At 35.0% G+C, this 8219-nt stretch overlaps 1 long non-coding RNA gene across 1 annotated transcript; it reads right to left on the reverse strand.

Annotated features, from left to right (window-relative positions):
- Positions 1-2161: 2161 nt before the first annotated feature.
- LOC114062936 lies at positions 2162-5615 on the reverse strand. Its single transcript, XR_003572474.1, has 2 exons — positions 5550-5615; positions 2162-2349 (listed from the first exon to the last, which is right to left on the reverse strand). It is a non-coding gene; the product is annotated as an uncharacterized LOC114062936 (long non-coding RNA).
- Between the last annotated feature and the right edge of the window lie 2604 nt (positions 5616-8219).

Below are 8219 nucleotides of genomic sequence, written 5' to 3' on the forward strand. Positions count from 1 at the left end.
AAGGACTTGCTTCCATGAGGAAGAGCTTGAAGGAAGTAATTAATCTTCTACTGTGTTGTAGAAGAAAAATGTAAGAGTGAACACAATTTTTTTCAAAACTGTCATTCTAATTTGAATTTTATTTTTTAACTTCTCAATGTTTTTTCTTTTTTTTCCAAAGACAGTGAACATTGTATGCTATGCTCTTTCTTTAGGATTTTAGAAATATTTACACAATAAGAACTGTTGGCTCATTATGCTTCCAAGTCAGATTTGATTCTTTTTTGGGTACAAATCTGCAGAGGAGATAAACTGCCATCCATTTTCTTTGTGTTTTCCGTTTACTTCAACCAAAATGAGAACTAAAGACTTCATAATGCTCTGTCATAAGGAAATGTTGAACTTAGAAAGACTTTTTGGCTTTACCAGAACTTTTGTCTAAGGACGAATACAAAGAACAGAGAGGCTGGTGACACCAGAACACCAACCCTTTCAGTGATAATGTTCTCTTTTCAGCTTAACGCCTTTCCCATGTTGTCAAGGTAAGACTTTACCAGAAGACTTTTACTCAGTCATTTATCTTTTCTATGCAGCAAGACAGTTGAGTGACAGTATTATTTAGACATGTGACAAGATGGCATGCAGTATTACCAGTGTCTTGCTAACACAGAAGTAGTTCATGGTATCTTGAAATTTCTTCCACAAGGCTGTGCAGTGTACTGAGTAAGAGAATATGAAAAAAAAAAAACCAAAACAACAACAACAAAAACCAAACAAAAAACCAAAACCAACCAACCAACCAAACAAAACCAAACAGAAAACAGAAAGCTTAATTGGGCTCCAGAAAGACAAGATTTTAAGCAGAGAAAAATGTCCCTTAAATTCACAGGAAAAAAATATGGAAGCACTCACTCTCAATAAATCTGCAGCCAAAGTTATATTTGAGATAGTAGAAAAAGCCTCATATATACCTTTAACTTGCAGTATAAACTAACCTATATCTTCATTCACAGTTACCTATGTAGCACGTACAAATGCATGTATGACCATGCATACATTTATTCCTCTTTTTTTTCTATTGTCTTCCTTCCTTTTAGAGTAGATGGGCATTATAGAAATTTGCTGTATGAAATGTTAATAGCAGAAATAGAGACTGCGAGCTATTTTCTTGGTCTTCTCAATATTTGCAAACTGTCTTTGTAGTATCTTCTTCATGATATTTAACTTAACCTGTTACTCAATACTTAGCTTTCAAGAGTCACCTCTGTAGGTGATTTCAGGTGCCTATTTCAGCACACATTTTATTTTATGAAAAATCTTCTCATCTGAAATTTTTCCTCTTTGCATTTTAAGTTTTTTAGTGATTATTTGATAAATGTTTTTTTTCCTTTTTTAAAGTTTTCTAAAAATCCTTCTGTATGATGATCCCTTTTTGCTGAATGTGCCATGCCAGGTGTTTCTACAAAACAAAGAACAAACAAAGCAAATTTGAGTCAAAAGATATTTTCCCTCTATAAGTTTTGATCAGCAGATCTAGTAAGTTCCCTCTGTTTATCTTAAGACCTTAAAAAATAACATATGCTTCTCATTTGAAATAACATGTAGTAGTAAGAGTGTTCATTTCTACAATGAAAAGGCAAAAATAAAAAACATTCAAAACTGGGATGGTAAAAATTCAAATCATTGTAGGAGATTTGCTGAACCACAGAGGGGAAAAGATGGAACAGAGGATTTAGAATTGGATCCATTGATTAAACACAGGGCAAACAGGATTCTGCTGCTTAAGAAATGTTGACTTGTTAATCTCTCTTGCTATCAGAATGCTGAGAAGGCTGAGGAAAGGCCAGGTGTGCTTTAATTCCCAGGCTCCTCGGGGAAAAGCTCTCAATGTGTTTATTAAGCTGTGTGGGTAACAGAATTTAATAAACTGTTTTCAAACATTAAAGATGTTTGCTTATCCGAGACTGAAAGAGGGAGAGACAAGTAGTCTCTGCTCTCATTTTGATGGCTTTATGGAAGGAAATTACTTGTGATAGGGGTTGGAACAGGAACACTCTGCCAAAATGTGCCACTGCTCCCCAAATCCAGATAGAGATGTATGGGCTGTGGTTACTGTGCTCTCACAGTCCTGGAATGTTGTTGCAATAGTTAGGAACAAATTTCATTTAACAGGGAGCACAGGAAGGGGTAAGCTGACTGTGTCTTATTACTCCAGATATGTTCCTTTCACCTGCAGCCTTTGTTCTCTGTGCCAGGACTTCCAATGAGGTCCTACTTATGCTTTTTAGTTTTCTTGTGCACTGTTCATGTGAGCACTGGCTAGCTAGTAGTTGGGATCAACAGCTGAGGCATCCATTTATTTCTTACAAACTAATAAACAAACTAGTCGACACCATCTGGACTGATTTAGACCAGCAACATAAAGAAAGTTACCTATTCTACAGTGATGTTTCCAAATGGTTCAGGATAAGGAAAGCTGAAAATTTGTCAGTTGTTGTGCAATAAGGAAACAGTAACATAACACTTCATTTGTGAAGATGACATTAATATGAGGATTCAGTATTTGAGCTGAGTTTTACTCTTGCATATGAACTAATTTGGCCACCAGGATAAGTTGTCACAGCTGTGCTGAGAACAATGGAGGTTTAGAAGTCAATGAATCCATTTCTTTCCTTTGGTGACTGTGGGTTTTGGTCATAACATGTTTTCTAAAACTAATAACATATGGCAGACTAACCATGTTAATGGCCACAGTTTTGGCAGAGTTCTTGTGCATATAATTGGCTAATTAGTCACCCAGCTGCATATGGACATGTGAACACCACAGGCACATCAAAATCAGCTAAGCTGTGCATATCTGCATGCCCTAGTATTTGCATTAAAGTTCTCTTAATCTCCCATCTACCCAAATCCCTAAGATTGGAGGTTCAGCAAAAGAGGGAAGCTCCTTTGCACAGCTGAAGATATTTGCTTTGCTCGGAGAAACAACTCTTTTGTTTGTTCCTTGAGCTCTAAAGAAAGGACTTCTATGCAGTTTAAAATAGTTTCAGGAAGAGAACCAGATTTTTTTTTTTTTTTAATTGCTCCTTAATTTCATACATTTCATCAGACTATCTGATTTAAGCAAAATGAAATCCTTCACAATTTATTTATTTCTGTTTTGCAAGTGCCATCTCAAATGGATTCAGGACAGCTAGTATTTGACATGAATATGATTTGACAGGTTGAAATAAATACTGAAAAGTTTATAAGCCCAAATTGACCATATGTTATGTTTCACATACCTGGCCCTCATAAGTGAGTGTGCCATGGGCAAGTAATAATTTTGTCCCTGCTCTGGTGAGGACATCTCCAGGTAAATGTATAAAGTTCCTTATCTGTATTTTTTCTGAAAATTTAAAAACATCTTGTTTGTAATATAGAAAAAAAATTTATAAGAGCAGTAGAAGGAATAATAATAATTCACTAGTGCTACTATAGTCACTATGACAAAAAAAACTTGCCATCACATTTAGTTAATACACAGATTATAAGCCCCAATCCTTTTTGTCCTTCCAGTAAATGCATACTTGTGTAGATTTCTTTTACAGGTATTTTTTCTAATTGAACTCTGTAAGAAAGACATTCTCAGAAATCCATTAAAGCCTCAGGCTACTCTCCACATGTTTGATCATACTGGATATTTCTAAACTGAAGATTATTCCCTTTTGACAAGAGAAATACAACTACTGACAAATAATAGTTTTCCATTTTCTTGAAAATACTTACTGTGTGTCTCCTTGATGTCTGAGTATTTATGAAAAATGTTATCATCTGTCTTGTAATATTTTTAATTGTGACATATGAATTTCTCATATGAGATCTATCTGTGTTATCCACCTTCAACTATTTAGAAGTGAAGTGCTTTGCGTAAACTAACAGACTAAAATGGACATTCTCAGGTGCAGAATCATTCTAGATAATATAGACAACACTTGCAGTGGACTAAATATTTTTTAGATTATGTATTGCCAAAGTGCCTATAGTTCTATGTTTAATAATTTAAATTTAGTTGAACTAGTAGGAAGGGATTCCTAATAGGTGTGGTGGATCAACTCTGGTAGGCAGCTAGCCCCAAAATGGCATCTTGTTCAATCTCCCCCGGTTGAATGGAAGAGAGTATCAGAAGTAAAAGTGAGGAAACTCATAGCTTAAGATAAAGACAGTTTTATAAAAGCTGCACACAAGAGCAGAGTAAAATAAAGAATAATATTTCCAGCTGATATTTTGGATGTTAAAATCATCCTTAAGGACGTTGACATCCATAAAGACGATTAATCAGGAGATATCTTTTAATTCCTTGTAGAATAATACTGTCCACTTTAGTCTGAAGAATGCTGTACGGTTAAATTTTCTAAAATTCAGACATTTTTTAGTCTAAATGGTTTAATACTTAGTAAAACAAAATACACTATTTAATCTAAAGCTATTAAGAAAAATAATTTTGACACTGTCAATAGGAATGTTTCAGATTTTGTCCAAAAAATGTTTTTTGAATTCTGGATACTTAAATCCAACCTAGAATTTTGCATAAGATTCAGATACTTGTAGGAAACAAAACAAAAAGCATTTGTTGAAAAGAATTTTTTTTCCTTAAAAAAGTAGATTAGTGTACTTCATTTAACTTTGGATTAATACATCTATTCACAATACACTCTGTAGACATATTTGTGACATTACAATGCAAATGTAGATCCCCTCCAATTTCTAACATATTTCATTTAGCTACTGCTAGATTTTGTGTTTCAGGCACTTTGTGTTCAGGCACCTTGTTGCCTAGATCCATAAATAATTCAAATTATTCAGGCTATATATGCAAATTTCCCTCAAGTCATAATGTTTTTCAGCTAGGTAAACCAAGTGAAGGGAAACATGGCAGGTTCTAATATGGGGAAGCTTTCACAGATCCCACACCAGTTGAGAAGTCCCCATGATGTCACTGTTTTGTCTTATTTTTCTCTCTCCTCTATTTCTAAGAGAAATCAATATGGATGGAAGAAAGAAACAATGTTTTCTAATGCTGCAGATTTTATATTCTCCCTTATTAATGGTAAAACAGAAGGGATTCTCAGTTGATCAGTAATGGTTTGATTCACACATTTGCAAGGATCAAGTGTCACAAAATTGGGTGGGTTTTTTTTCAGCATTACTTACTTTAATATTTCCCACAATTTTCTTTGTATGAAAGTGGCACTTTGTGTGGCAGCACAGGTTGCACACAATAAATTAGAGGACTTGGAAGAGCTGTTTGAAAGAGCTTTTATTTTATTTTAACCTTTATGTTTATATCATGGTAAAATGAATTTATTGGTCTTTGCTCTAATTTTATTTTCCCACATAAACCACTGAAACACTTTTCTTGGAGAGGTTAACAAGGTAGTAATGAAACCAAAAATAAACACTATACAGAAATGAAAATAGAAAGCAAAATAAACCCCAAATTTGCATTACCAAAAATATTGTCTGTATAAAATAAACTTAAGATACCAACTCATTAGCTAGACTGGCAGTTTTCAGTTACTTGTACTTACCTATAGAGCCAATCCACTCTGGCTGTACATAATGGTCATTCTTCACCTCCTCCTACTGATGCTCTCTGACTCAGACACTTCACAGTGAACTGCTCCTTCCTAGCTTCTGTTGGTCTGTTAGTTAAAGGTCCCTTTGTGGTGTTATAATCATGTACAGAAAATTTCTCTCTCAGAAGCTACATCTAGCATTTGTTAGTAAACTGCTTCTTTTCATAGCAAGCCCTACTGAAAAAATTACCCTCCAGAAAAATAGCTGCAGGAGCATTTAGTATACTAAACAGTGTTACTTACACCTTGCCTCCCCCTTCCCCTGAAGTCTTCCTCAACAGCATATTTAAGGTCACACACTATATTACTAAATACTTGTGAAGCAACTCTTATCAGTGACTGTTTTATAGCTTCCTTTTTTTTTTTTTTTTTTTTAAGAAATGAATGTAGTTTTTCACTGCTAGAACTGTGTTACATTATAAGTGACTAGTCTATCTGATTCATATAATATAGAATCATGGGAACTTACATATTATTACTTGGTCCTGTTTTAGAATTATAAAGCTGAATAACACAAAACCCCAAGGTTGTTCCTCTATTGACAAAGATGTTAGTGAAGCTCCGTAGCAATATCATTAGTGTCAGCAGTGAAAGAGTGTTCAAGTTCCTCAAAAGTCTTTTTCCACCTGGAGGAGGAATGTTCTCCTGGAAGAAAACATTGCCCTTCAGCCTTAAATTTTCCAGGGAATTGCAGGTATTCTTTCTGACATGTTCCAGTATTTATAAGAATGTGACATATTCTGTTTTACTGCCACATCAATATCTCTATCATTTGTGCAATAGTCTTTTTTCAGATAAATGTATTTCATTACATATACCTCTTATCTATTACTGTTAGAGGTGAATACTATTGTCTTTGAAGAAGTTCTTTTTTCAAGTATTGGAAACATGAGTTCTCTTCTTTTAGACTCTTTTTCCCTCTTCCTCTGACCACTTGATATTTTAATGGCAATTCTGTTCGTTTGTCTGGAATAGAGTTAATTTTCTTCATAGCAACTGGTACGGGCTATAGTTTGGATTTGTGTTGAAAACAGGGTTGATAACACAGCAATATTTTAGTTACTGCTGAGCAGCATTTTCAGTGTCAAGCCCTTTTCTTCTCACAGCAGTGAGAAGTCTGGGAAGGGACATAGCCAGACTGAACCCAAGGGAAATTCCATGCCTTGTGTCATCTCAGCATATAAAGCTGGGGAAAGAAGAGGGAGGGGGGAAATGCTCAGAATGATGGTGTTTGTCTTCCCAAATCACCATTGCATGTGATGGGGCCCTGCTTTGCTGAGAATGGCTGAACACACACCTGACTATTGGAAGTGGTGAAGGAATTCCTTGTCTTGCTTTGCTTACAAAGCTTTTGGTTTACATATTAAACAGACTTTATCTCCACCCATGAGTTTTCCTGCTTTTACTTTTCCAGTTCTCTCCTCCATCCCAGCGAGGTGATGAGTGAGCCAGCAGTTCTGGTGCTTAGTTACCAGCTGGGGTTAAACAGTGACATTTACCTTGTGTTGCGTCACTTTTGTACCACAGACTATCCTATAGCCTTTATGATCACTGAGTTTTAAATTTGTACTGTGGTTTCTTTTGTGGGTTTTTTTTTACTACATATGGGTCACTAAACTACACTCTCCAGCTATTTCAGTAAAAGTGCATGCTCTTTTCTAGCCTTTTAAAAATTAACTAGGATTTTTTTCACCAAGGTTGTTTCTGTTTGGATTTTATTCTCTTCCTCCAAGGGTTTTTCTGCAATATTAGAACTTTCTTTTCCATGGGAATTTTTCCATTCACAGCTATATTCAAATTATGTCTAATGAAATATCCTTCTCAATTTAAGTGTCAATAGAACACGAGAAGAACTCCCTCAACTTTCTATTATGGAGACAGTTAACATCATTAAACTGAGTTCTCCACATTCCTCTTTTAAACACTCCATCATTTTTAGCTGAGAATTTTCTGGGTAGCTATGGAGCTTTAGGTGGAAAACCAAACACACAACAAAAAATGCTGATCAATTGGATAAAACAAAGGCTTCACCGATCAGATTTCCAGTTTTTGTTTCAACTTCACAGGTAGCTTTATTTTAACAATAGATATCTGTTGTTGACATCATCTACATGGATGACGTTTTCACTATGGTTGTTCTCATTTACTTTTTGTAATATTTATGAAAAGGCTGACTACTAACACTTATGTGCTCTAGGTACAGTACAGACAGAGAGAAAAGCAGCTTTTCTTTCCAATGTTTTTGAATTGACAGCTTTCTGTTGTAGAGATATTTGAACCCTATACCTCAAATATTGTTCTGGTTTATAAATTGATTTTTTATTTTTAATTAATGCTTCCTTGTATGCATGAGACAAACAACTCACCCTGGTTAAGTGGACACTTACCTGATTTCTAAGACTCTCGTGAGCTTTTGTTCATAAGCATTTATAAAGAGAGTCGGACTACTTGGAAGTCAAGACTTTTTAGACCTGAAAACTATTGTTACGTCATTCACGTACAATCTTGTATCTAAGAGGATGTAACCACCTGTCATAAAATTTCCAAGGGTGAAAGACCTTATGATGAGTGAAAAAATTTCCTATTTCTTCACTACACAGCTGTTCAAATCCCTAAAGACCA

This window comes from Empidonax traillii, unplaced genomic scaffold, assembly GCF_003031625.1.
Source record: "Empidonax traillii isolate 1590-97213 ecotype Southwest subspecies unplaced genomic scaffold, ASM303162v1 scaffold445:size985633, whole genome shotgun sequence".
NCBI lineage: Eukaryota > Metazoa > Chordata > Aves > Passeriformes > Tyrannidae > Empidonax > Empidonax traillii.